At 37.1% G+C, this 27,362-nt stretch overlaps 1 protein-coding gene across 1 annotated transcript in view; it reads right to left on the bottom strand.

Moving 5' to 3' along the window:
- Positions 1-27,362, bottom strand: part of FOXP2 (forkhead box P2) — a 461,901-nt gene that overhangs the window by 305,700 nt on the left and 128,839 nt on the right. The window contains exon 3 of the mRNA XM_068401530.1: positions 11,627-11,710. The gene's annotated coding sequence lies outside the window, so the exon portion shown is untranslated. The remainder of the gene's footprint in view (positions 1-11,626; positions 11,711-27,362) is intronic.

Here is a 27,362-nt window from a genome sequence, read left to right on the forward strand (position 1 = left end):
TCATCTATGTTGGATAAGAGTAATATAATACACCCGGAAAAGCCTAAGTAAACATGAAGTAACCTATATGTAATTATCCTTTATGCAATTACTTTTAAAAATTCGTGAGAATTTTTTTATAAATACATAGTTATTAAATTAGACAATTAGGGACAAGCATTATCTTTTTCTCTTGATGTGTGCATAAATACCCTTGACACAATGAATTAAGGAAAAACAAACAAACAAACAAAAAAACCCAACCTATATCAGTTAAAACTAACCATACCTATTTAAAAACGCACAAAAACAAAATGTGAATAGTTTAAGCAATCATATGTAGTGTATTTAGACAGCCTTTTGTCATACTATGTATGTTGTGCTGTGTTAAAGCAAAAAATCTGTTGTAATAAGTATAATTATTTTAATAAATTTGAATGAAGCTGTTCAGGATAGACTTTTACAGCTACTTTATTACATAGAGTGAGACAGAAGCAATATTTTCTAATTTCAATAAAGAGGTTTAAAATATTTTTTAAAATGCCTTTATGTTACAGGATTATATATTCCTGAGATGTAAATAAAACAATAACTCTAAAAAGCTCACAGAATAACTACATAAGCCATTTTACAAGGAGGATATACTTTTCCTTCTTTTCTATGAATGTATAAAGCTCTCCTTCAAGCTCTTACTAAATCTATTGATCTGTGAAACACAGTGCACTCCAGGGAGGCAATTCACTTGACGTTATATATCAAATGATGAGATGAATAATGATCGTACCATTTGGTAATTAAACATCTTACAAACCTTTTAACTGACTGAACGTCAGGAAGGTCAAATGAGATCAAACCTATTTTTTTTGTTGTTTTTAATTCTTTTCTTACATTAGCAATACAGAAGTCATTTTTAACAGTAACTATAATACTACATAGCAAAACCAAATAACTGAACAACGTACTTTTCATTCCTATATTATTACACAGTTTGAATACACAGATAAATTGTTCTTTCATTCTACAGTCCTATTATAATCTCAATTGTTAAGCTTTCAGAGAAGTAGCCATTCATCAGTATAGTGCAAATAACTAGCAATGTTTTTGGATTAAGGGAAAAGAACAGCACAAAGAGCAAATCTAAAATATATCGAAGCACCAAGCAATCAAGATAAACTTCCTTGATAACTTCCTGTGTAGGTGTAGAAACCTGATTTTTGGCTAGAGGATGAGTACAGGCCATTTCAACAGTTTGAAGACACTACCAGTGTTCGTCAACTTACACATTAATTTGGCCATTTTACCTATTAACATATAGTAATAACTTAGAAGTTTGACGCTAGAAACAAATCCGAAATATTTCATAAAGAAGTCACCTACAACTGTAACTTCATGAAAAGTTTTGGGTTTTGCCTGAAAATTTGGCAGCTGCAAAGGCAATGAAAAGATGCAGCAAAGATGGTTTTTACTACAGACTGCCAATACTGTGGAAATCACTTGCCACAATGGCTAAAAGTTTCTCTCCAACACCTCTGTCAAATATGGCGTTCCTAGAAAAGAGATCTATTCCCATATGACTTCAGCATAAGTTGGGTTGTCATGAATCAAGGCCTTCATGGCCAGAAAGAATAAATCCCTCCATCTTCATGCAAACTATCATCATCAGCCTTCACAGCTCAAATAGACTCAGATCTCAAATATTAAAGAACGTCTTAGGATTTTCCTCTAGATATTTTCCTAGAAAAGGAAGAAATTTTATTAGCTTGTGAAGAAAATATCCAACATCTTTCTCAAAAACAAACTGGGACAGATTCAGTCAACCTTCACAAACATATAATCGTACAAACACACAATCAAAATCTGAAATAACTAAACAACACAACCAGTAACAACCTATATGTATATTACAGTTGTGTCTTGCAGAAGAGCAAACTGGCCACTCTCAAAAACCATCCTTAATCTACTGAGGCCAGTATCCCCGTGTTGCCCCAGGTGCTTGTGCACAGCTAGAGCTAACCCAGAAAAGAGACGTTTCTGGGGCAGAAGCTGAAAGAAAGAGAGATCATTTTTACAAGGCATTTAAAGAAGTAAGGCAGCAGGAGAATTTCCCAGCTGAAGGACAGAATTCTTCTGGGGAAGTCCCACATCCATGCTGAGGACTGGCTGTTATTATGGCACATGAGAGAGATGCAGGAGATGATACCTTCTTAATACCAACTGCCAGTTGCTCACAGTACTTTGTCTTTCTTTGTCTTGAGGCTGGGAACAGAGGTCGAGTTCGCAAAATGAAAAAGAGGTAATTAACTCACATGCTCTATCTTCTGCGATCTTTTAAGTATTGGACAGGGTATTTAAGTTCATAACTTAATAACTTCAAAACACTATCCAATCAAATACATTCAGTCAATCCAATATATAGCTTTTTCAGGCCTAATAAATCAAATAAACTTAAAATACCTTGAACTAAAAATATTTCTGGATTGCAAAATTAAAAGAATATAAATGATAAGATTGGAGTAACATTAATACTTCCTCAGATGTCCATTTCTCATATAGTCCAAAAGCTCTGCATTCAGCAAATCTTCAAGAGACAGAGAAAGAGCAAACACTCATTTTTCTAAAAGTTCAACATGCAAAATTTTATGGAAAAAATGTTGCTTTACTGTAACTAACTGGAGTATTCCATTATCTTTTACAATGGAAAGTAAATAACTGTGGGACTTCCACAACAGAGTAACTTCCCTTAGAAAAGCAAATAAACAGGTGTTCAGATCAAATTTATTTTAGAAGAGTATTATGCATGTGATTTAAGCACTGACCTGTGAAAAGATGTTCTATGGAGGCTCAAGGGCTTCAACATATGCGCACTTAGCAAACAGCTGCAGCAGTTAAGGATGCTCCTGCCCTCTCCCTCCTTCCCCTGCTGTTTGTTACCTTCCCAATGCCCGAGCTGCCTGCTGCCACTCAGGGGCTGGCAAAACGACCATACGAGCACTCCTAAGTAACTTTTCTGAGAAGCCAAGTAGCATGCTTTAAGCTGTTACGGATTTTCCACTGCATCAGCTGGGGATCCTTTCCACATTCACCTCCATTTTCCTTTTTGAAATTGACAGGTTGAAGAACAGAAAGAAGAATGCAAACACAAGTTCTGGTGTAGGGGCAATAATGAATTTCTGCGAGAGGGCAAAGATATCTAGAACTGCAGCACCTGTTCATTAAATAATTATGTTTTAGTTATTCAAAGGATTATTGATGAGTCTAATACTTCTGCAGTGAAGGAGAAAAATTTACAAATGGGCATGCTTACCTTCCACACTCCTTGTTACACTACTGCTTAACAAGGTAAACGCAAAATGATTCTGTTGTTAAGAGAAACCTTTAAATATTTTTCCATTCACTTCAGTAATTCAGTTCAATAAATCACCTTTATTTGTAAAAATAAAATAAATAATAATGCTGTCATTCTTTTAACACAGTTAACCAGTAGAGAGAAACTGGTCTGAGGCAGTATTTCAGTCTGGAAGTTCTGATACGATGATGATGCAAAGATTATAAAATCTTGACCTTATTTTTTTAAATTAGTAGTAACGATCAAATTTGAGAAAAAGTACACCTACAGAAAACTAAAGTAAAAGCCTTTAACTGCGTTGAGTAGCAATTTTGTATGTGTTATTGTTTTAATTCTTTAATAAGTGATGGAAAGAGAGAACTGGATTTGTATTATGTCATGAAAAAATATCTTACAGCAAATAGAAAACAAAGTAAAAACCAATGGCGAGTGGCCATGTAAAAAAGTTTCCATGTCGAAAGGGAGAAAGCTAAATATTCACCAACTTGATTGTAGTATGTACTGTTCATCACTAGTTTCAAATTAGTTGTAAAACATTTAAGGCATGAGGTCACACGTCTTTGTCAGATCACACTATTCATCTGCTCTAACTAGAAATGTTAGGTAGTTAACCATCAAAATAATACAGAATGATATTAGGCTGCAAATGCAATTACAGAAGCACAGGAACATCTATATGTATTTCAACAGAAATAAAACAAAATTTAATTCAATTTCTCCTTCAAGTATAACAACACTGAATTAAAATTACAGTCCATTTCCCATTAGTGTAGTTACCTATAAAACTACACTTAACCAAAGAATATAGATTCTAGAATTAAACCTTTATTTTGCACATGCTAATGTACCATGCCCTACACCTTATTCTTGAGAAGCCACTATATATTGTTTAAACCATAGCAAGCGGTTGTAACTTTGCAGTCTGAGATTACATGCCTGGTATTTTCTTTTGCAAAACCTTCACTGGATCTGTCATTATTTACTGAATCTTCATATAGGTACTCGGATCTATACATATATGTTTGGATGTAGGACCAGAACAACCATATGAACCAAAACACAACCTATTTAGCTTCTCTACGAGACTCAAGTTCAGAAAAAAAAAACAGTAAAAGTTCCTTCAAAAATTAAACTGTCAACATCTGAATTTTGTAAAAAAACCTGATGCAGTTAAGCACGGTTTTCCCCGTCAAATCACCAGTAAAAACCCATCTCCTACAGGCTATGACTGACAACAATTACCACTAAATAGCTGTTTTACAGACTACATTAAAAATTCTGAGGCCCAGTTCCTAAGGGACAGTGATCTTTGTCCAGCTCCTAGATGACAGTGCCCACATGAAAAAAAATCATTACCTCTTTCTTTGCTAGGTCCCATAATGTATTTTCCAGAGGAGAGAAGAAATCACTCCCCAAGACAGTTAACAAGCACCACTTACAAACACAAGACTCATTTAAAATCAGCTTTTTAGGGATGTTAACTCTCAAAGCAATCAAATAAACATCTATTCCATTTTCAAGATCCCATTTATTTTCAAGAATTAGATCTGCTGTTATTTCTTCCATATGCAGTTACTTGTACTGAATGGCTTTCTTTATTGCCTACATTTTTTTTTTTTAATAAAGATTTTAAATAGCTAGTTCATCACATTTATCACAGACTGATTTCTGCATAAGCTAACTTCAAAAGCATCCCAAAAATACAGATAATTTCTTCTACTGTGTTAGTGCAAAACACAGAAAACAATAACATGAAAATCAGCCTTTCAGAATTACTTCAGATATGGTCAAATAAGAGACCATGCTGAAAAAAACAGCACAAATAAGTTGTTCTGAGAAATACAGGAAACCACATTTGGTTTCTTTAAGTTTTCTACAAATCCAAAGTAAACTACTGTTGAGGTTTCTATTTCTCTTGATAAAATCAGCTTTTATTCTGTCTAAATCAATCTATGTTGGAGCACTCATAGGTCTCAGCATTTTCTTCCAAAAACTGTGGTAATGCTTAATGGCTTTCCAATTTAACTAGAAAAACCTATGAGAAATAGAGAAGACTTCACAACAGAAATGAGCAGTGGTTCTTTGCCTTGAATCTCTGACCAGGGAAAAAAACAAAGCCATTCTATGTATATAATTAAAATTTAATTAAGCTAATATTCTCTGTTGCCTCCTCTGAAAGACAACACTTTCTAAGAACTTCATTTCACAGAAAGCAGAAAAGGAAAACAAAAGGGTTAAAACAGGGATTTGAGGTGGTGTCTTCCTCTAGTCCCTCCCACAGCAAGACAAAGCTGTTGATGACCCTTCTATCCTATTGCATGAACAGAAAGAGTACCATAGAATGAATGAGAAGAGACTTCCTTCAGGAGCGTGGGAAGCCCTGTGCTGCTGGCACCACAGTCACTGAATTTTGCTTTTTAAGTGTTGAAATTTTAAGTCTGCAACTGCTGTGAGAGCATTAAGAGTTTGGCCAGACACACAGAGTCATCAGCATGGCAACAACAGAAAAGAGAAAAGACCTCTCCAGAGCACAGCTGGTGCCAGTGCTCTGCATTGTAAGTACAATGGAGTAATTTTGCCTCTTAAAAATATGATCAGGATGGGAAACACTGAGAATATCATTCACATTTTGTAGATTCATTCACAACCGTATTGGAAATATGATTTTGACCAGCACTGTCCCTGTCACTGCATGCATCAGCACAACTAGCTGTGTATTCTGGCTAACAGTTAATCTGGAAATCCATCCTTACTATGTTTTTCCAGTCTGTCAACTCACTCCTACAAGTCATTTTCAAGTAGCTCATTCAAAATTTATTTCAAACCCAATATTTGTGAAATCTCACAAGCATCCCATCATTAAGTACCAATGGTACAGTCTGTTATAATAAATTTCTTAATTTAAAAAAATAAAATATAATTGATATCCAACACCAAAAAAAAAAGAGAAGATTTTGTTTAAACATAAAGAAAAGAGCAAAATGAATTTATTTGTTGTTTAAATGACTGTGTTTTCAAGGTGGAAAACCGAGGCCGCACCTGAAAACTTTGCTCATATATTTTTAACTTATTTTATATTTATTTCCTTTACTAACTCTAAGTGAGTTTGACACAATTTATTGTACTAAACTAAAACACAGGTGTCTTTCTTTCTTGAAGAAGTGGTCCAACTAGTAAGAAGGAACCCACTAGTGTGACTAAAAAGACCAATACTCATTGCTATCCAGATAAAAGAATAAGAGGTCTAAGTTATCTGTTGCATCTTAATGTGCTTATTATTTTTTATTATCTTGCTTCTAAAAATAACACAGACATACTACATAGTTCATCTACAGCAATTCTTTATAAAATAAAAGTGCTCTGAAGAATATTTGGGGTTTGTTCTTCTAAACAGTTTGCCACAACAGCTTTAGTAGTTTGCATTTTTCATGTACTGTATCACACATACTTTTAGAAATGTCAGGGATTAGTTTAGCAACTTTACTTGTAATCAAAATTCTGTCACTTAGTGATTATTAAAAACCTATAAAAGTAACAATCTATTTCGCATTATTTCACAGAATCATTTTCTCAAGTAATAAACTCACCCTCAGTTAATCTCAAAGATCTTGCAATGTACTCCAGAAATAGTACCATACTATTTTTTTAAATTAAATTTTAAGAGACTAGTTATCCATCACCAGTCTCTTAAAGAATCAGAAGCAATAAGAAAATAAAATCAGTATATCCATTACTCTTAAATTTAAAAAAAACCCCTCTGTTTGAGAGAAGTAACAATTTAAACTCCAGTGGAAATTCCACTGGAAATTATGATAATATTTTCAACAATTATAGTTTTGGTAAAAGCCATTAACAGTTTAACATCAAACCAGCAGACATCTTTTCCTGGTATATTGTGCATAAAAAGTATTCCCATCTGTTTCAATGCTTTGGCTTTTTCATGGGCTTAAACCTGTCAAATTATTCCATTTGATTTCAGAGAATTCTCATATGGCAATCTATTTTATTTACTTTATCTTCAATAAAATGGTTGAGTGAGCATTAGCAACTATGAGACACAAGTTTCAATCAGTCCTCTGGCAAAGGCGTTAATCTACATTAGACCTACTGTGCTGTGAGCTGCAGCCAGAAAGCTGGAGTAAGACAGGGCAACAGTGAATGAGTGAGTGAGACCTAATAAAGCAGCAGTGAAGAGAGAGAAAATTCTCCCTAGACACTACCATACACTGCTTATATAATGCCTGTGCTTAGTTGAACACACCAGTAGCTCCTTAATAAAGCTGACAGATAAAAAGGAGCTTCAGACTCCAACTTTATTTTACATGACAACTACAGTAATGGTCCTCAGTTCTCAAGCAGGCCACATTTAGAAACCTGTACTCAGTTCAGTTAAAAATTAAGAGTTCTCACCTCTCTCATTCATGTCACATAGAAAAAAAGAATCATAAAATTATTACGATACACACCATCTCTCCTCATTTCATACAATTACTGAAAAAACATGTGATTTCAACTAGCTTTTCCTTAAAAATTTCCATGCAAGAAACCACAAAACAATCAGTGTATTTGAGTAATAACTCATTTCTGAAGACGGTATCATTAAGGACTAATTCCAAGAAATGCAGGGCATCACTCCTAGACGCTGTGAAAATATCTCCCAAATTACAAACTTTGTAATAAGTGATGCAAGTTCATGTTTGATATGGGCTGTAAAAAGCAGATTACTGTAATAGTGCTCTTCCCGGCAAATCAAACCATTAAGACTGTACTTAATTTTTGGCTGAACTGAAAAGCTGGCCAGTTTAAATCCATAGTTTGGTACTCCGTATAATCATAGCAAAAATTTACTACCTCATAGTTCCAGGCCGCAAATTCGATTCTATCAATGTAAATTACTTTTTGACAAAAGTTGCCTTCAGGTTCCCCCAAATCAGTAATTTACAGCTATTCACAATCACCCTGAAAAGATAATTCAAAATTCTACAATAAACAGTGTCTCTGTCCTAATACAATTCCATTAAAATGTAAAGTACTGTTTATGTTTTAGCCTCTTCCTAGTGGAAAACAGATTGAAGACAAAGCCCATCAATCCCCACCCAATTAATTCTTGGAAAGCAGATACCATCTTTTCCTTTCAGCATTATGCTGTATATCCTCCTCCCCTTCACCTACAGCAGTACCAAAACTTATATACCTTCTGACTAGACATGTGGAAGGGTTTGCCTTCTTCGTGGGCAAAGTTAATGCCAATCCATTATCCAGCTAATGGAATGACTTGTACATCAAATGTTTCACATGTCGGTCACCAATACGATCACCAGCAATGAGTTCTTACATAATAACTCTTGAGAGAGTTCTAGTTCAGCTGCAAGATAACTGTATGAGATGTACTTTTGTACTCATAACACGATTATGTTTGCCCTATCTAAAATAAACATATATATATATATATAGACTGAACATTTGGTAAGTATATAAAATGCATACATATACAATACGTGTACATGAGTCATGCTGTTTTGAAGTCCTGTAGTACCAGGAAGAAAAGGGAATGAGCACAATGCCTCCTCTTCCACAAATTAACAACACAGGACAGAAGAGCTAGATCAATTTAACAATAACTAATACCATAACTACAACTCAGTTCACTAACACAGAAAATATTCATATTTAGAAAACTTCCTCAGCTTTTTTTTCAAAGCCTAATTAACTCAGAAAATCCAGATGTAACTGTACCACTAACAGTTCCCAAAATCATCAGTCCAAAAATGGAACATTTTTTCTCTGCTTTCGCATTTTTCCAAGATGGGTTTTTGTCTTGGTTTCAGTTTTTCCAACTCTAACAGAGTTTTCTAAAATTCACTCCTAAACAGTTAAGTGGTCTACTGAAAGACAGGACAGAAAGCAAACAGAATTTTTCTCTTTGTTAATTGAAAAGGTACTCATGAATGCAATTTTATTTTTATATGTTTCTATCACTACTTTTATGACTGAATCCCAGTTTTCAATCAGTGCAAAGACACCATGTCCTGTCATAAAAACCTATCAGCTCTAAATGACATACTGTAGAACCAGCATTCAGAATTAACTACTATTTCCTCATGGACTACAAAACACTCCCTCTCCACTTTCACATACTGCCAGAAATAGAGACCAGTGCTAAAAAGGCCAAAAAGATTTTGGCTTTCTTTACAGAACACATTTTTATAGATTGTATTTAACTTAAAGTTATGGAACAAAATAATGGAGGAAACAGAATAACAGTTACTTTCCTCCATATGCCTTAAGTTCCAGACATACTGGAATTCAATAAAATGATACTGCCAAACTATTATAGATATACAAGTCAGCATTATTGCATTTCTGACATTATTTGGTACAGAACACTGTAAATTTTGAGAAAAAAATAACCTTTAAAAAATAAAAATCTCTTGTTGGCTCACCAGATTTCAATTATTCCACCATTACTACACAGTTTCTAGCAAATCAAACAGTTCTCCAAAATACGGACACTGTCTATGAAGACACTATCTAGTATTACCATAGACAAGTTACACTGTTCAGACATATGTGTATAAATATGTGACAGAAATCCAGATTTCCATTGCTATGTAGAAAACAAAGAATTTGACCCTTTTTACTGTTACCTCCACTGGGTAATGTAAGAAAAAACACTGTTTTGCAAATATATTACTACATATTAACATACAGCCATACACAAATTCATATGTGATGCCAGTAAGGTCTACCGTTCCCCTGTATAGTGCTGTATATGCTTTGATTTACAACATCACTAAAGTTAATATTTTATGTTTTCTTCTTTTTATGGTCTCACCATATTCATACTGCACCCTTCAGGCCAATGCCTTAAGTCCTTGGAAAAAGGTGAGATTAAATCAGAAGAAAGGAATTTTCCTTTCTTATTACCCAGCGGGTGAAGACAGCCACAGTGAAACACATACCAGGATGGTCTTGTTTTGCACTGCTTTGAATTAGGTTAAAAAGGTCTGTGCTTCCTCCCAGAGGGTGAAACTTTAGAGAACTTGTTATGAACATAGTTTCAGCACTAATTACTCTCACCATCATTAACTCCTCCTGGAACAACTTCTTTTTCTTGCCCTTCTGAGCCATGAATTCATGAAGATGGATATATCAATATTAGAGAGTATATAGGTATATTTGAATATTTCATAATGCTTTAGCAGTTACTGCACATGGCGTATAGGGAAACAATACATATTTACTTCGGAAACAGTGGTGTACATAGAAGCAATTGGGCCTGGTTCCTATTACAGGAAGTTAGTTTGTTGTACCCTGCTGAAATCTGCATCTGTAAGATTTAGTATCAGGCACCAGTTGAGCATATTTTGCAATTTATACAATAAAATATTATCTAAAATTTTGAATTTGAAAAATTCTGGAAGTATTCTGAAGAAATTTTCTAACCCTGTAGGAAAAGCAAAATGGGAACAATTGCAACACTTAACATGTAGATTAATTCTTTGTTGCAATAGCAAGTATGAAAAATCTGAAATAGATGTGAGTGGCTTGCTAAGCTCTCATCTTACACTAATTCCTTCAGAATGTCCTTTTCCATATCTCTCTAAGGTAAGAAACCTGATATCAAGTTGTACATGATTCACTCAAGATAGCTGTGAAGGTCTGGAGCAAAGCAAGGTATTCAGCGCAGGCATGCCAAGTCCCAGGGTGGTGCTATACCCACTAACAGTTTTTCTGCACAAGCAGGTTCTGACTGTTAACACACAAAGCAGTTCAAACAAGATTTGAACTCATGGTCCTTGACATCATGGAATATTCCTGGTTATCAATGGAACAGAGACCAGCCTGGTTTCAGGAAACTAGGAATATCCAAACTCAGGGATTCTTTATTAATTAATCTTGCCTTTTAAAAATTTAGTTTATTACAGAAAACGTTTATACAAATACAGTCTAAAAGAATTTTCTAACCAAATTAGCTTAATTATCATACTCCTAACACAGCTGATGTAATGAAACTATGCAGTGAAACTTCACTCCACGGTTCCAGCGACCTTGGTGAGAGAACCATGTTTTCACTTATTTTTGCGGCAGGTGCTGAAAAAGCACATAGGGAAAGCCTAAATGATTTAAATATTGTTTGCTATCTAGTCCTAATACAAGCAGCCATACATCTCAGTGAATCAGAGGGAGCAGAGATCAGCTCTTTGAATAGGGACTGGTAAGCAAGAACAGCAATTCCAGAACAAAAGAAAGTTGCAAAAAATAATATTCAAAGATTTGTGATGCTTGACCTGTACTCACCTGCTTCTTCTAAGCCTCAAAAAGACCTTTTTACTTCAGCCTTGAACTGGAGTGATGTCCAAAATCAATTCCAGTACCATCATCCTGACAAGACAGAGAGAAACGTTTACAGCTATTTAGACATAATTTAATGAAAACAAAATAGAATTTGGCTTTATCACACCCTCTAATTGGATCCAGATGTGCATAAGCTGATTCATAAGTATTCTGAAAGAAAAAGGAAGGAGTTACAATTTTTAATAAACGTTTTGGTTGGAAGACCGAGCAAGTTGAGAAAGATTCTCTTAACAAGTAGTCAGCTTAAAGAGTAAATTCACTGTACTTCACAAAGAAATATAATTGTTCATCAAGTTTCTGCCTTTCAGTAGAGGGACAGATAAGGTATCACTCAAAGCCCAGTCTTATTTTTTTAATTCTATTTTTATTATTAAAGTACCTAAAGGCAAACAAGAGGGTGGCTTTCCTGAAGTAGTTTGTTCCAGACAGAGAACTGCAAACGGTATCACTACCAATAAGTTCACAGGTTCATCTGAAGGAAGGAACAGAAGCTGGGAGACAGCATGCCAATGAAATTTAAATCTATATGCATTTTAGGAAGGACAAAAGGACAAGTAAAAAGAAAAAAACAGCTTTGAAGCTGAGACTGCAAGACTGCATTGAACGGGGAAGTTTGGACAAGGCAGAAGAAATAAAGACCATGAAGGTCCATAGAAAGTATATTTAGATTACACCTACACCTGAGTACATTTCTTTTTGCTGAAACCAACTGGCACAGATAATACTACATCTATGCTAGTATACTCACATATGCTCCAAAACAGAGGGGCTGCATGCAAAATGTCTAACGGAGATGGTCAAATAAATATCTGGGAATCTTCTGGAACAATGTTAATTTGCAAAGACCAAAACTGTGGGAGACCTGGAAATATTTCCAAGCATTGTTTAGTTTACTAATACAGATATAACCTTAATGCCTGAAACTCTGCTACTTCTGAAGTTGATCCTACCAGCCTCTCGATGGTGCCTCTTGGCAATTCTCCCTTGCTGACAAGGTCAGACAGAAGCAGACTGAATAGTAAAATGAATGTAGAATTTTATAAAGAAACGATTGCTTTCTTACAGTTTAAAAAAAAAATCTGTGTTCCAACTGGCATTATTAATACACACTTTGTTACAAGATGTTTGGAACATTTAAAAGAGCTGCAGTTCTAACTTCTTCCTTTGTTTGCAGCGTGTAACAAAACCTGCTGGGAAGGTCGAAGTTCCTAGAACACTGAAAGCTACCTGGCAGCCTCTGTAGTAGAGCAAGTGAAGAAGGAAGAGTAAAGAATGACAGGCTGGAGGAATAAACACTACGTGAAACCCCTGCACAGTAGGACAGCACTGGGAAATAAGAAGGAAATCTTCTGAGCTCTTAATACAAAGAGAAAAACAGAAGAAAATGTTAAAAACGGGTAAGGATCCTAAGGCAAATATGAGGAGGTGAAGGTGGGTAGCAATTCTTCAAAGTTGTTGGAAAGCAAAATATGTGTCAATGAAACTTTGCTTGATGGTCATGTGGTCACCCTGGATCCAGAGTGGAAATGTCCAACCAACTGAGAGAGAAACATTCACCTTACTCTCCTATTTCCCATTACAAGATTGCAGGTGTAGCTATGCCTCTAAATCTTCGAAGTTTCTTGTGCACCTGAAGTCTAGACAGAAATACAGCTTACATTTATTACTTCAACAATACGTGTTGTTTGTTGACAGATGTTAATATGTAAGCCTCAAACATCAATATTCTGTATTTGTCTTTTTTCCTATATTCCTTCATGCCAAAAAAATTTCAAATAATCAGTTTTCTTAGCTTGAATCCTATTAAACATCACATTTTGCTTCAGCTCAGAAAGAAAGCCAAGATAGTTATGATATATGAAATCTTACATCAAAACATGACCTACTTTCATGAGATACAGCCACCTTAGAATAAATTTTTGGTGATAATATTTTATTATAATTATTCTTAATAGGAAAACAACAACACTTGTTAGTCTTGATTATTCAACTTTTATCTTTGGTCTTTTTGAATTATCACAATTTCTAGAATTTTTCAGAAGTCAGTAAGGAATATTTAAAGTGGGCAGGATCGCACATAGCAAATGTGACCAGGTATGTCACAGACAGGTGGCTGGTCTTACCTATCAACTTTCTTTTTACCAGTACAAATCTTCACCTTTAGAAACTTATCTTTTGATCTATGCTTCATTTACGCTACATTCCAGTGTGGTTTACCTGAGGAAGGTAGCTGCCTCTCAAAAATAATACTACTTTTCTCATAAACATGGATTCGTTTTGGTTTTTGTTTGTATCCTAAAACTTGGACCTGAATCATTCGGTATTCCAGTTTAACAATAACACTTCTCTACCCTCCCTCCAACTGAGCCAGCACGTTCCATCCCTTGGACCATAGCAAGTAGATCTTTAATGTCATTGTTTACCTATCCCACATTGACAGTGCTTACAGAGATATTTTTTCTGTTCTTCAATATCTAACAATTCCATCTGAATTCCATCTGAACCTTAAAAGTTTACAATCAAATTCACAGAACTTGCCAACCAAAGCTTTAAAATCATCCTGACAGAATTTCTTTTTTAAATATAGTTGCAGTGGATGAAAGTTCAAGCAGTTCTGGCAACCCAATATAGTACTGTTTACGCAGGCAGGAACACTCTCATCATGTGAACAGTAGAATACAACTGAACTGAAAGTCATCTGCATGTCACCCATCTTTGCCTTCCTATTCAGGTCCCTAAAATTTGAGTCTAATAAGCAAATACAACAAACTCTGTATCACCTGAGAAAGGAAAAGTGCATTGGTCAAAGACTGAATTCATTTGATACGTAGACATTCATTAAAATGTAGCTTTAGCAGAATTCTATTTTTTCTCCAAATGATCACCCACCTACCACAGAAGCTAGATACGTGATAGATCCATTTTCAACACTGACAGTGTTACACAGTTGGTAGCATTTTGTCATACAATATGTTGCACTAAACATTTTACATAGTAAAGCATTATTAATCATAAGCACAACTAACAGAATTGTCACAGTTGTTTCAGAAATTACTAGCATATAAAAATAATTTAATTCAAAATGAAAGCCAAATTCATTCCTAGATGAAGACATCCGTTTGAAACTTGACTTAAATAAACAAATACAATGCCCACATACTGCAAACCATTCCCTTTAACTCATTCATTTATTTGTCGCATTCCCCTCTTAGCTCATTTTACGTTTAGATCACAAATCATTAGGATAAGTTTACCTGTTATATATTTGAACACTGCCTCTATGTAGCGTTTTGATTTGAGACTACATTCTCTTATTCATTATCCTGCCTTGTTGGTGGCCTCTGGTCTTTTTTAAAATGTAAATAACCCCACCGAAGTGCACTACAGCTCTTAAGCAGTTGTATTATTTGATAGATCAACAGCCATTCTGATATGTCTCACATTAAGACCTACTTGTTCACATTTTTGCTATAGTAACAATGGTTCAAACTGTGCATTACTGCTTTAAGTAGGTATTTGTATAAGATATTCCAATGAAGCACTACTCACCAAAGCATTCAGGAATATTTTAGAACATGGTTGAAGGCCACCTATATAAGCTATACTTAGATATAGTTGTTTTGTATCAGACAGATTGGGCCAAAGACAAAACTTCAGTAAAGTAAGAATTACTTGCTAGAGAGACTATTATTTTAAAGGCATATACATTCACTGGTATCCATAGCTTCCACCTTTCCATCGTACATCCCTCCCATGCAATTAAAAACAAAAGAAGTCTTAATTCATAACAAGACTTCTGAGCAAGACTTAAATTGCACTACGTAAACAGGACATCCCAAATTTGAAAATACATCATTTACAGGCAATCTATATCTTCTAAAAGTATGACATAAAAATGTTTAAAGTTACTTAATAGTCAGACTATGTATATTTAGTTATATTTAAACTACTTCAAGACATTGATTTACACTACAAAAAATATGCATTTTTAAAGAATGTGATGTAAATTACAGAACTGTAAATAGAAAAAAAATTACTTCTTTCTGAATCCAAGTACTGAGTTAGACAATTTCTGTGACAGAGAAACACTCAGAAGCTCATAACCAGATGAGCACTACTGAATGCCATTATAATTAACAAGAACATGCAAAATAAATTAGTAGTTATGTTTTATAATCATTCCTAAGTTAAATGAGCCTATGAAAAGACCTTCATACTACCGTGATTTCGTTAGCCAATTTTTACATGCTACTCTACACTACTACTTAGACAAATGAAGGCTGGATTTTGTTTTTTAATTAGTGGGTCCAAACAACAGAAGTACTGTGCTAGTGGAAGAAGCAACCATTTTTCTACCTGGCACAGAGAAAATAATGAATTCCTGAATGTTTCTTGAGCTGTCAACCTTCCTCAACTGTATCTTTTCCAAAATTTTTAACAAATGCTATGTACTTATATAATTTCACATTACATTCTATGCCACTAAAATGAATCTTGAATTTTCACAACATGGAATTTGCTAATCAAATACTCAATCATGACAACATGTAACTATGCAAAGAAATAGGTCAAAGAAAAGAATACAATTTACAGAAAAGCATTAAAAATTTTGTATTTAATGCCTTGGAAATTGGCTGGTGCCAGAAAAAAAATGATGACATGGAGAAAATATATCATCTACTTCTGGTATGTCCCATTCACTGTGTAACTGATGTACAGGTTACATATAACTCCTCTTGGAGGGGAGGGGCTGGGGAGAGAGGGTGTTTCCTTTAGGTCTTACTTATCCTAAAGATTAATAGAACACTGATTACCTGTACTTATCAAGGCACACTGGAGAAAATGAAGACAGTACAAATAAACAGAAAGCCTGGAGAAAAATCATCCCTCCTCAGTCTTCTCTTCCAAAACCTACACAGCAGCACTGTCTGAATAGCTGCGTCTACAGACTAAACCACCCCTGAGGCAGGTCTAACCTGCCTGACTTGCACTTACATGATAGATAACCCATGTTCACATTAATCTTACAAGTATGCATGATACCAGTACGATATTCATGGAGATTTCTGAACAATTTATCCAACATGCACAGATACCATGCCTTACTTTATCTCCAGCCCTGTCTGTCTGTCTTCTGAAAATATATAATTCATTGTAAGATAGCTCAGAGAAGAATCACTTTCCACTTGTTGAATTATCTTATCACAATAAACTGCAGCAGCCTACAGTACCTGGGGGAGAAGAATATAAACGAAAACGAAAGCAATGAACTATTCCTAAATAGTTTGATCTACAATGCCACAAACAAAACGGCACTGTAATTTTGTAAATTATTTCCAGAATTATGAATTGTTTCTCCCATTTTCTCATGTGACATGATCAGAAGGGATTCAGGAATACTATCAGATGAGAATGCAGAAGTAACAACTTTAAAAAGTATTATCTCATAAGAGCACATACATGGTGATCATCCTGGGTTGTCTTACACATCTAGTTTGTTCTTGTAAGGAGACAGATTTATAAATCAGTAATGCATAAAGTCAAAGAGCCCCAACCCTTCTGTCATGATGCACACACCATATCACAGATTCATTCACTCACACTACGAGGTTGTCTAGTTCAAACTGTGTAAAGGAGCATCTGAATTTAGACTGGGTCACTTAGGAACACAGCCAGATGCATCTTCAAAACTTTAGGCAAAAAAAAAAAGGCAATTCCACAATCTGGCTTCTCCAGGCAACCTGTTCTGCTGCATAATTAACCTTTCATTGATAATCTTTTCCCTTATATTGAATCAAAACCTTCACACATAAGAGCTCCACACATTCCAGCCACTCCTTCACATAAAGGGCAACCCTCCCACCCTTCTCTGTCTGACTCTTCTGTAGAGCTTGCATCCATCCATCACTGAACTCCCACCATTCAAGTTGTTCTGCCACTTGGCATTTTATTCCAACAACGCCTTGGTTCTGCATCTGCATGCAGAGCTCTAGCTCCTCCTGTTTCTTCCCCACCCACAAAAATCCCATCTAAATAAATAAATTGAAAACCCAACAAAACCAACAACAAAATATAAAAAATTAAACAGCCACACAAACAACTTCCAGGGGAAAAGAAATACTGAAAAGTTAAACTCCACCCCCCCAAAACAATGTAGAACCCACCTAATCAATCAAAATACACAAAAAGATCCACAAACTGCCAGAAAACATGAGACACACACCCTTTAAGCTTCTTAAGACCAAAAGCAAAAACGGAGGAAAAAAGAAAATAAATAAGACAAATTCTGGAACAAAGAGGAGAGGAGAGGAGAGGAGGGGAGAGGAGAGGAGAGGAGAGGAGAGGAGAGGAGAGGAGAGGAGAGGAGAGGAGAGGAGAGACAAAATAACCCCCCCACAAAAAAAAACCACAGAAAAACAAGAAAAGGTTCTAAGATAAGCTACTTGGGCAACCACAGTCTCCTGCCAAAAAAGCCACCATGAAAATAAAGATGGGCAATTGTCTTGCCAATTGCTGTCATCTCCATTAGCTGCCTGTTTGCAGCATCTGCTAGGTAGGTGCTTCCCACTTTGGCTGCACTCCAGGGTTACTCCCTCATCAGCATGGGGCTTCCATGGGGCTTCCACAGCCTTACCACATCCTCAGTTTGGACACCTCAAGGACTGCTTACACCACTTACGAGATTGGTTCAATACTGACATAACCACCATGATTAGCTACAGATAATTGTAACAAACTAAATGTCTGTAAGACAGTTGGATCCTTACAGTCAATAACTGCTTTGATGTAGATTGGAATCTATGTCCTTGAAGGGGCAACAAAAGCCAAAAAAAATCCTACCACTATTTCAAAGAGGGTCACTGAATAAAAATGAGTAAGCTTGTTACAAGGAAGAAAAAAGGGACAGCTACAAGAGTCACATCTTTAGAGGTGGCACGGAGACTGATTAAAGACACCTTTTGCAAGCTCAGAAGAAATGCATACAACCTATCAAAAAAGACTGAGAAAATCCAGAGAAGGGAGCTGTCATGAAGAAACAGGATGAAGGAAGTTATTAGAAAGAAAAAGGCATCCTTCTAAAAGCTTCAAGTTGTGACCAAGTGAGGAAAACAGTAAGGACTGTAATCTCTGGGAGGCTTAAACATAAATACGCAGTAAGGTGTCAGAGAGCTGCAGGGACCAGCAGCTCCCTATGGGCTGGGGGTCAGGAGGGCTGGGGGCTGTCCCTGGGCAGGGCAGGACCTGGCTGCCCTCAGCCAGGGAGCATGGCAGGCCAGGGGGCAGCCGGGCCCCAGACCACAGTGTCAGGCACCTCAGTGGGGACAGGCCAAGGCTGGGGGTCAGGATCAGGTGTACTGAGGAGCCCCCCACATATAGCCACCTAGGAGCTTCTGCCCATGGCTGGCAGAGAGAAGGGGCCACAAAAAAATCGGGTTTGCATCCATGTAGAGGAGATTGGAGAAGTTACTAGGCCAGACACCCTCCTTAGGGAGATACATGAGAGCACCTGTCTGAAATCGAAGTGCCATTAAAGAAGATGAGAACAAAAAGACAAACTGAGCTCTAACAGAGTATTTCACTGGAGTGTGTAACATCAACAGCTCTAAAGGAACTTGAGTATGAATAGCTAAACTTACAATAATGGACAAATGCCTGCTTCAAATTGTCTTAGTATCAAAGGAAGGTGGTAAATATGAAATCAATCCAAAAAAATCTAGAGAAGATCCAGAAAACTACAGATCAGTTAGGCAACTTGGTATAGACTGAAAGGAAGAATGTGTGTATGTCAATATATGTGACATGTTGGGAAAGAGTCAACATTCCAGTACGAAAAGGAAAGTCACGTCTTGGATGATCACAGTTTTTTTGGAGAAGTCACTGAGAACATGAACAAAGGAGATCCACTTGTAAGTCCTGTATTTCCAAATATCATTTCATAAGCTGTCTTACGCAAAGCCTCTAAAAGAAACTAAACTGCATGGGAGAAGAAGAAGGAGGTCCTTGCACTGGTCAAAATAATTAAAAGAGAGGATATTAAGAATAAGAATAAATGACAGTCTGCAGTATTTCCCAGAAGGAGATCAGCAATGGAGACCCAAAGCACCTATCTGTAAGAAGGCCAGTGCCATTCAGCATATTCAAAAAATATCTGGAAAGCGGATGAGCCGTGAGGTGACAACATTGTCTCTAACACTAAACTACGGGTAGTGAAGATGAGGGCAGATTGAAGAACTGCATAAAGAAAATATAATACTGAACATGAAGTGATAAATAGCAAGTAATATGTAATGAGAAGAAATGTACAGTGATGTCAGTGGAGAAGCAGCAATGCTAATTGTGCAATGAGGGGCTCTGAACAACTTAAAAACAAGCATTTGCAACTATAAATAATGGTCGTGTGAAAATCTGAGCTCAATTTTTGGTAGCAGTCAAACTGAACAAGAGGAAGTGCTAAGAAAGGCGTGGGAGAAAAAAATGAAACAAAAAGGTCATCATGCAACTGTATAAATTCAGTGGCAATGTAACAGTATCTAGAACCTAGTATATAGATCTTTCTCCCTTTTCCCTTTCCCTCCCTAGCCAAAAAAAGGTTACCATAGATCTGTAGAAGATTCAAAGAAAAACAGAATAGTCAAAAGTACAGGCAATAGCGATGTAGACTATGATACTACCGGTTGGAAAAGAGATGAGTGAAAAAGAGATGAAAGAAGTCCAGAATATGGGAACGGCATGGAGGTGGACAATACTCCAGTATAAGAATTAACAAACCAAGCTATTGGACACATGTTAGAAACAAATAAAAATGGGTGATTTCTTACAGAATGTATAACTGAGCTGCAGGACATTAGAGATGCTAAAGTCCTTGGTGGATCTAGACTGACTTGGACCTCAAACCCAACTGTGGGCTGCCCATACACCCAAAAAGTTTCTTATATCACTGCAGTATAATGCATAAAAAGCTGCAAGCATGTAAAAGGTTAAAAACTTTTTTTTTAAATAATAAAATAAAAAAGTCAGATAGAAATAAGTGGCTTCCTGGAGGCCAAAAGGCATGAACAACTGCAAATGGTTAGAGCAAGCTGAGAGACAAGAAGAGGCACTGGTAGGGCTTATTTTCAGGGACTTCCAGGCCTCCAGCTTTAGCTATGTCCAGTTCTCAAGAACCACATGTGTTCCACTCATGGTTCCCCGTCTTCCACTGTTCAGTCGCTTACACAACAGGATCTGTTTTCCTCCTGTGAATTAGTTGACTCCAAAAGCACACTCATCAATGTCCTGTTCCTCATCTGTAACTGAGGAATGACACACTCATCGAAGAGGCCTTGTTCCTAGGAAGCAGAAGACCTAAATGGAGTGTCCCTTAAGTTCTGGACAGTGACTTCTGCATCACTGTGTTGGCGGAGAAAAAACACATGCTGCTGCTAAACGCTGACTGCAGCCACGAAAGTGGTATGGATCATTACTGCTGGTGAGCAGAGACCTGTGGCTTACTAGCCATAACAGACACCGTGCCCCTGTCCTCTCTGAATGTGCCCTCGGATTCTGAGAAGGAGAGTCCAGGTCATCCTAATTGACTTTTACTCACCTCCATTCACATTACTTTTGGCTGCAGTCATTTGATATTGTTATTTTGTTGCACTTGCATTTAATTATCAGTAGCAAAAAAAAGAATGAAAATAGTAGCCACTGATATCTGTACAAAATGATCCCATGATAGGACAGGGTAAGGATAGACACTTGATCTTTTCTACTTTCCAATCTTTTATCCCCATGTAGTTGTTATGGAAGAATGATGAAAACTACAGGAACTGAGTGCTTTGAGCGAGAGGACAGGGGTGTGTCAGAATGCTGGATACCAGGGCCTGGCTTGATAAGAAGGGATAAGCTGCCAATAAATGACACACAAGGTATTTCAAACATGAGCCAGAATGAATCTTCACCTTCTCTCTCTACATGCACGCAAGAGTTCTAGCATACGTAGAAGGGATTGTGAGTGAGCTTTGTACACAATTGTGCAAGTTAACTAAAAGGTGTATTTTCAAATCTCTGATCTGCAAAGGATCCAAGCTGTAATACAAAGATCTAGTTCCTTAATAATTATAAAGAAAAAAATGCTGTAAACTGTTATCCCTTTACAATAATTTTCTTGTGGATGTTTCAAAAATTGTCCTTTTTTTTTCCTGAAAGATACATGTCCAGCCTACATGACACAGGTACATAGATGTACCTCAAAGAAGTTGATCCGTTTTCGTTAGCAGAAACTCTCATCAACAAAACAGAATCTTCAGTTAACAAAAAGAACATTTCATAAATAAGTTTTTAACCACCTTTCTGTCCAAAACCAGCATAAATGCTCATGTTAATTGCAATTATAACTGAAATCACTGGTATTATATTAACAGCTAATCGCTATGGAGCAGGATAAGAACATCAGTAAAGATGCACGAGTATAAATCTATTCCTGCTGGTCTCCCATATCACTCATTACCAAAATGAAGTATGCAATAACTTGCAGATAATAACTTCATCTTTTATGAAGAAAAATTTGCATGAGTGATTAGTTTCTAAGTTGTACTTTAGGTAGAAAAAGTAATTACATGCTTTTTAAAATATTTTTTCCTTGGCTGCTGTAAGTAGTTGCTCTGCAATACCCTGGTTGTGCTCTAGACACACTTTTCTCAGATCAGTGTGACTTTTGGGACAAGAACTTTAAATTGTATGCAGAAATTTTAATTCGGCTTTTGAAAATACACTGTACACAGGGTCCACATGCTGCCTGCAACTTTTGGGAGCTGTCTCACACACCTGCAGAACTGCAGTACAACTCTTCACACTCAGTAGGTTTCTGTATGTGATCTCACAGTAAATACAGAGGTAGTATTATCTATAAGTATTTTTAATTACCTTTTGGACAATATTGTCATAGCAGCAAAGCTTCTTACCCTAGTGATTTAAACCAATGGTAAAAGCCAAAGAAAGAGTGATCAAATCTCTGATTTTCCTAAGGTAAGAAAATGTATTTGTTCATAAAGAAGCAAGCATGCGTGAATGAGTTTAACCTATCTAATGGATTAAAAAACCCAACAATTTTCAAACAAATGAAGGGCATAACTTAATTTAGGCATTTATACAAAGTCTCATTTCTGCATCAACTTTCGTAATAAATAAGTAAAACAATTCCCATAGCAACCTCCTGCACTATATGATGCACATGCTGAAACATCTTCTGTCTGAAACATACAAATCAAAACATAATGGGAATGTGGATAGCATTTATATTTTAAAAGCAATAAATTTTCTTGGACAGACATTTTTCTATTTTTATGCTCATCTTGTGACTTTCTTCAATCAATCAATCAGTCAATCAGTCAATTTTACTTTAATAAAATGGCCTTCATACAAACACCTCCGGCTACTGTACAAATTCAATATAAAATAAATACAGTAAAATATTAATAAGCTAAAGTACATATTTTTGCTTTCCAAAATATTAACATATATTTTCTTTTAAAGAGGGATGACTGAAATGCCTATGGTAAGAGAATCCTGGCAGGTAAGAACTTCAGTTCAAAAAGATGCAATGTGATTCCTTTTGCCAGTTCGCTTTGGCTGTTGCAGAGCCAATGAATTTTAGTTCATGACGACTGACTGAACATGATCCTGTGGAAATTCCTGTCAGGGATAGGAGTCTGATCTAATGTCTCAGAAGGAAAATCTTTCCACTGACCCACTAGGACTCATTAAAAACTGCCAGGTAACATACAGGCTCTGTTCCTAAACTGCTTTCATTTTTATATATAATCAATGGCACAAACATATAGTCTCTAACCCTGAAAAAATAAGCACCCTCCCCTATAAAATCAAGAATATGAAACAGAAAAACTTATATTTACATTCCACAGAGAATTACTACGTCCTACCTAAACTTCAGCTTTTAGTTTCCAGATCTTACTGTGCGATGAACAAAGGCCTCTCCTTTCATGAAAGTAGTTCATGCTTTTTACCGTTCTATCAAAAGAGTAATTTAGCTATGGTAACAACATGCTTTAACTGTTCGGGGTTTGGTTTTTCAGACCAAGTAGGCCAATCCCCACCTACCCTCAGCCCCTGCTGCATATCTCTCTTGCCTCAACAGTGCTAACATGAGCAGAGATAAAAGGAGCTATCTTGATTTAAGGGTTTTTTTCATCATTTAACCTAAAACCCTGGAAAAACATGCCACATTGTCCACATTGGGTTCTTTTTTCCTTTCAGTCATGAATAATTATCTCCTCCACAACAGTACTATAGATTATTTACTGTACTGGGTGTCGGTGCCCAGGCACTGGCAGCCTCCTCTGTGAGCAGTTTAATGTAAAAATCTCCTACTGCCATATATATGGTCCCCAATATAACATGCTTCAAAAGTCTTTCCTGCATTACTGCAATATACATTGCAGCATCCCAACTACAAAGTTTTTAAAAATTTCTAGCTCATTTAAAATAAGTCAGAGATTACAAAATCTAAGCTGTCATACTCATGGCTTGCTTCTGTAAGGAACACACATATCATCACAATGGCTGATTGATAGATGCAGTAAACCTTCTCAGTAAAACACGTAGACTTTTCTTGTTTCACAAGCAAATTTAACAAAAGAAATAGGAAATATCTCTGTTCAAAACTGAGATATGAAAACATGATAAATGGTAACAGAAGTCAAATGCCAAAAGTAAAAGAGGACAGTAAGAGCAAGCTGTGGAAGCCAGGGTATGTGCCTGGTGGAAGGGGAAAAGAAGGAAAGCACGAGTAAGAGTACTGGCAGACAAGCGTGTTATTGCTGGGTGTCCTGGGTTGTAGACTTTTAACTGCTTTGGGATAGCTCTGGGTGCACATGTGGCCACATAAGCACAAGGACAAATATATAATTCCAGTACAGTAAATGAAAAAAAGATCAAATAAGCGGGTATTTAATGCACGCAGATGATCTGTCACGCCACAGCAGATGCACTTCAGATGTTACTCAGCAGTAGCTGTTTCACCTGCCCTTATCCAGAGTCTTGTGGAACGATAACAGGAAAAACGCAAGCAGTTGAAGAGTTAAGTAATGAAAGCAGAAGAGAGGAAAAAAGAAGGAAAGACAGATGATGGAGAAGAAGAAATTACTGAAAATAATGGAGAATAAGAAATCAATTAGAATAATGAAAAAATAAACAGTGAAAATGTTAAAATGCGGGTAAAGACGAGCACCAATATGCTGGTGTCAAAGGTAAAGTAAAAGAGATTAAAGTCATGGGTTACTGATGTCATGAAGCATTTATTTAAATATGATCCTGCTGCCCTGAACTGTAATGTAAAAAGGACCCTTTCGAAAATTGCCTGCCAGCAGTCTCAGGAAGGCCTTGTGTTGCGCACCGCCTGTAGGAAATTTCAACTGTCCTTGATTTAAAGCAATTGAAACTTTTCAATGAAATACAAAAAATAAATTAAATTTCATGTGATGTTACCATTAAACACTATATTATAAGAAGTGCTTTCTGAAATGTTACTGGATGGAAGACATTTCCAGGGTAGCTCAGGACTGATGTAACCATGCTATCCTACAATAGTGAAATTCCCACTGATTTCAACACAACAGATTTAAAGCCAAAACTGAGCACTTCTGAAATTCCTTTATTTGTGGATTCCACAACTAGGATTCATACAACACTGCTATATCTACAATTCCATCTCCACTGCACATCTTTCAGTAGATATGTTTTAGGAAGAAATAAATATAAAACTGGGATCATTTCAGCTTCTCTGAGTCAGCATTCTGTTGACTCTACTGATTGTAATAAAACTCTTTTCCTGAGACAAGCAAACAAGATCTGGCCCTTGAATTCATAATATTCAAAACACTCTGTAGGAGCCTTTCTAAAGATTCAAGACATCCATTAAAACCAGAATAATTTACTGCATTGCAAAGAATAGAAAATATTCTTCCTCTTGGTAACCCTGCAAACATGACAGGCTCTACTCAGCTGCCCACAGAGTGTCCAAGGTAATCCCATCTGGCCTCCAGCTGTCACTTCAGAATGATGCAGGTCTCCTGTGTCGTATCTGCCAGCTGGACACAGAATGAAGCCCACCCTTGTCAAGTATAAAACAACTGGGCTATGTTCAGCAGATTTTGCATTATTTTTACAAGGCTGCAGCAGTGAGCAATTACAGAAACACGTAAATCTGCTCAGGTAAATTCTTACATTTGGAAGCTCATCTGAGGCTTAAACCAAAGAATTCCGTACTTACCCTTGCACTTCTTGAATCTTATCCTTATCTTACCTTATTTTTATTATGACTTTATAAATCACTTTCCTGATGCCAAACTCTCTATACAATCTATTAAAACTTTAGCCCAACTAATTCGTATAAAATGCATGCTAAAATACATGCTAATATGTCTACACTAATCGCAAAGCAAACACACAAATTTTGCTGACAAATCCAACTTTATTTTCTCATGTGCCAGATAGGTATTTATCTCCAGGTTGGAAGAGACCTGTGGGATCATCGAGTCCAACCGTTGCCCTGACACCACCCTGTCAACTAGACCATGGCACTAAGTGCCATGTCCAGTCTTTTCTTAAACACAGCCAGAGATGGTGACTCCACCACCTCCCTGGGCAGCCCATTCCAATGTCTAATAACCCTTTCTGTAAAGAAATTCTTCCTAATGTCCAACCTGAACCTCCCCTGGCAAACCTTGAGACTGTGCCCTCTTGTCCTATCGCTAGTTGCCCGGGAGAAGAGGCCAACTCCCACTTCACTACAACCTCCCTTCAGGTAGTTGTAGACTGCAATAAGGTCACCTCTGAGCCTCCTCTTCTCCAGGCTAAACAACCCCAGCTCCCTCAGCCGTTCCTCATAGGTCAGACCCTCCAGACCCTTCACCAGCTTGGTCGCCCTCCTCTGGACTTGCTCCAACACCTCAACATCTTTCTTGAAGTGCGGGGCCCAGAACTGGACACAGTACTCAAGATGCGGCCTCACCAGTGACGAGTACAGAGGGACGATCACTTCCCTAGACCGGCTGGCTACACTATTCCTAATAGAGGCCAGGATGCCATTGGCCTTCTTGCCCACCTGGGCACACTGCTGGCTCATGTTTAGCCGGCTGTCGATCAGCACCCCCAGGTCTCTTTCTGCCGGGCCGCTTTCTAACCACTCTTCCCCCAGCCTGTAGAGCTGCATGGGGTTGTTGTGGCCGAAGTGTAAGACCCGGCACTTGTTCTTGTTCAACCTCATGCCGTTGGTCTCGGCCCATCTGTCTAACCTGTCCAAATCCCTCTGTAGGGCCTTCCTACCCTCCAGCAGATCGACACTCCCACCCAGCTTGGTGTCATCTGCAAATTTACTGAGGGTGCACTCAATCCCTACGTCTAGATCATCTATAAAGACATTGAACAGCACCGGCCCCAGAACTGAGCCCTGGGGAACACTGCTAGTGACCGGCCTCCAGTTGGACTTTGCCCCATTCACCACCACTCTCTGGGCTCGGCCATCCAGCCAGTTTTTAACCCATTGAAGAGTCCACCCATCCAAGCCCCGGGCAGCCAGTTTGTCTAGGAGGATGCTGTGGGAGACAGTGTCGAATGCCTTACTGAAGTCTAGATAGACTACATGCACAGCCCTGCCCTCATCTACTAAGCGGGTCACTTG

This window comes from Nyctibius grandis, chromosome 5 (genome assembly GCF_013368605.1).
Source record: "Nyctibius grandis isolate bNycGra1 chromosome 5, bNycGra1.pri, whole genome shotgun sequence".
Lineage (NCBI taxonomy): Eukaryota > Metazoa > Chordata > Aves > Nyctibiiformes > Nyctibiidae > Nyctibius > Nyctibius grandis.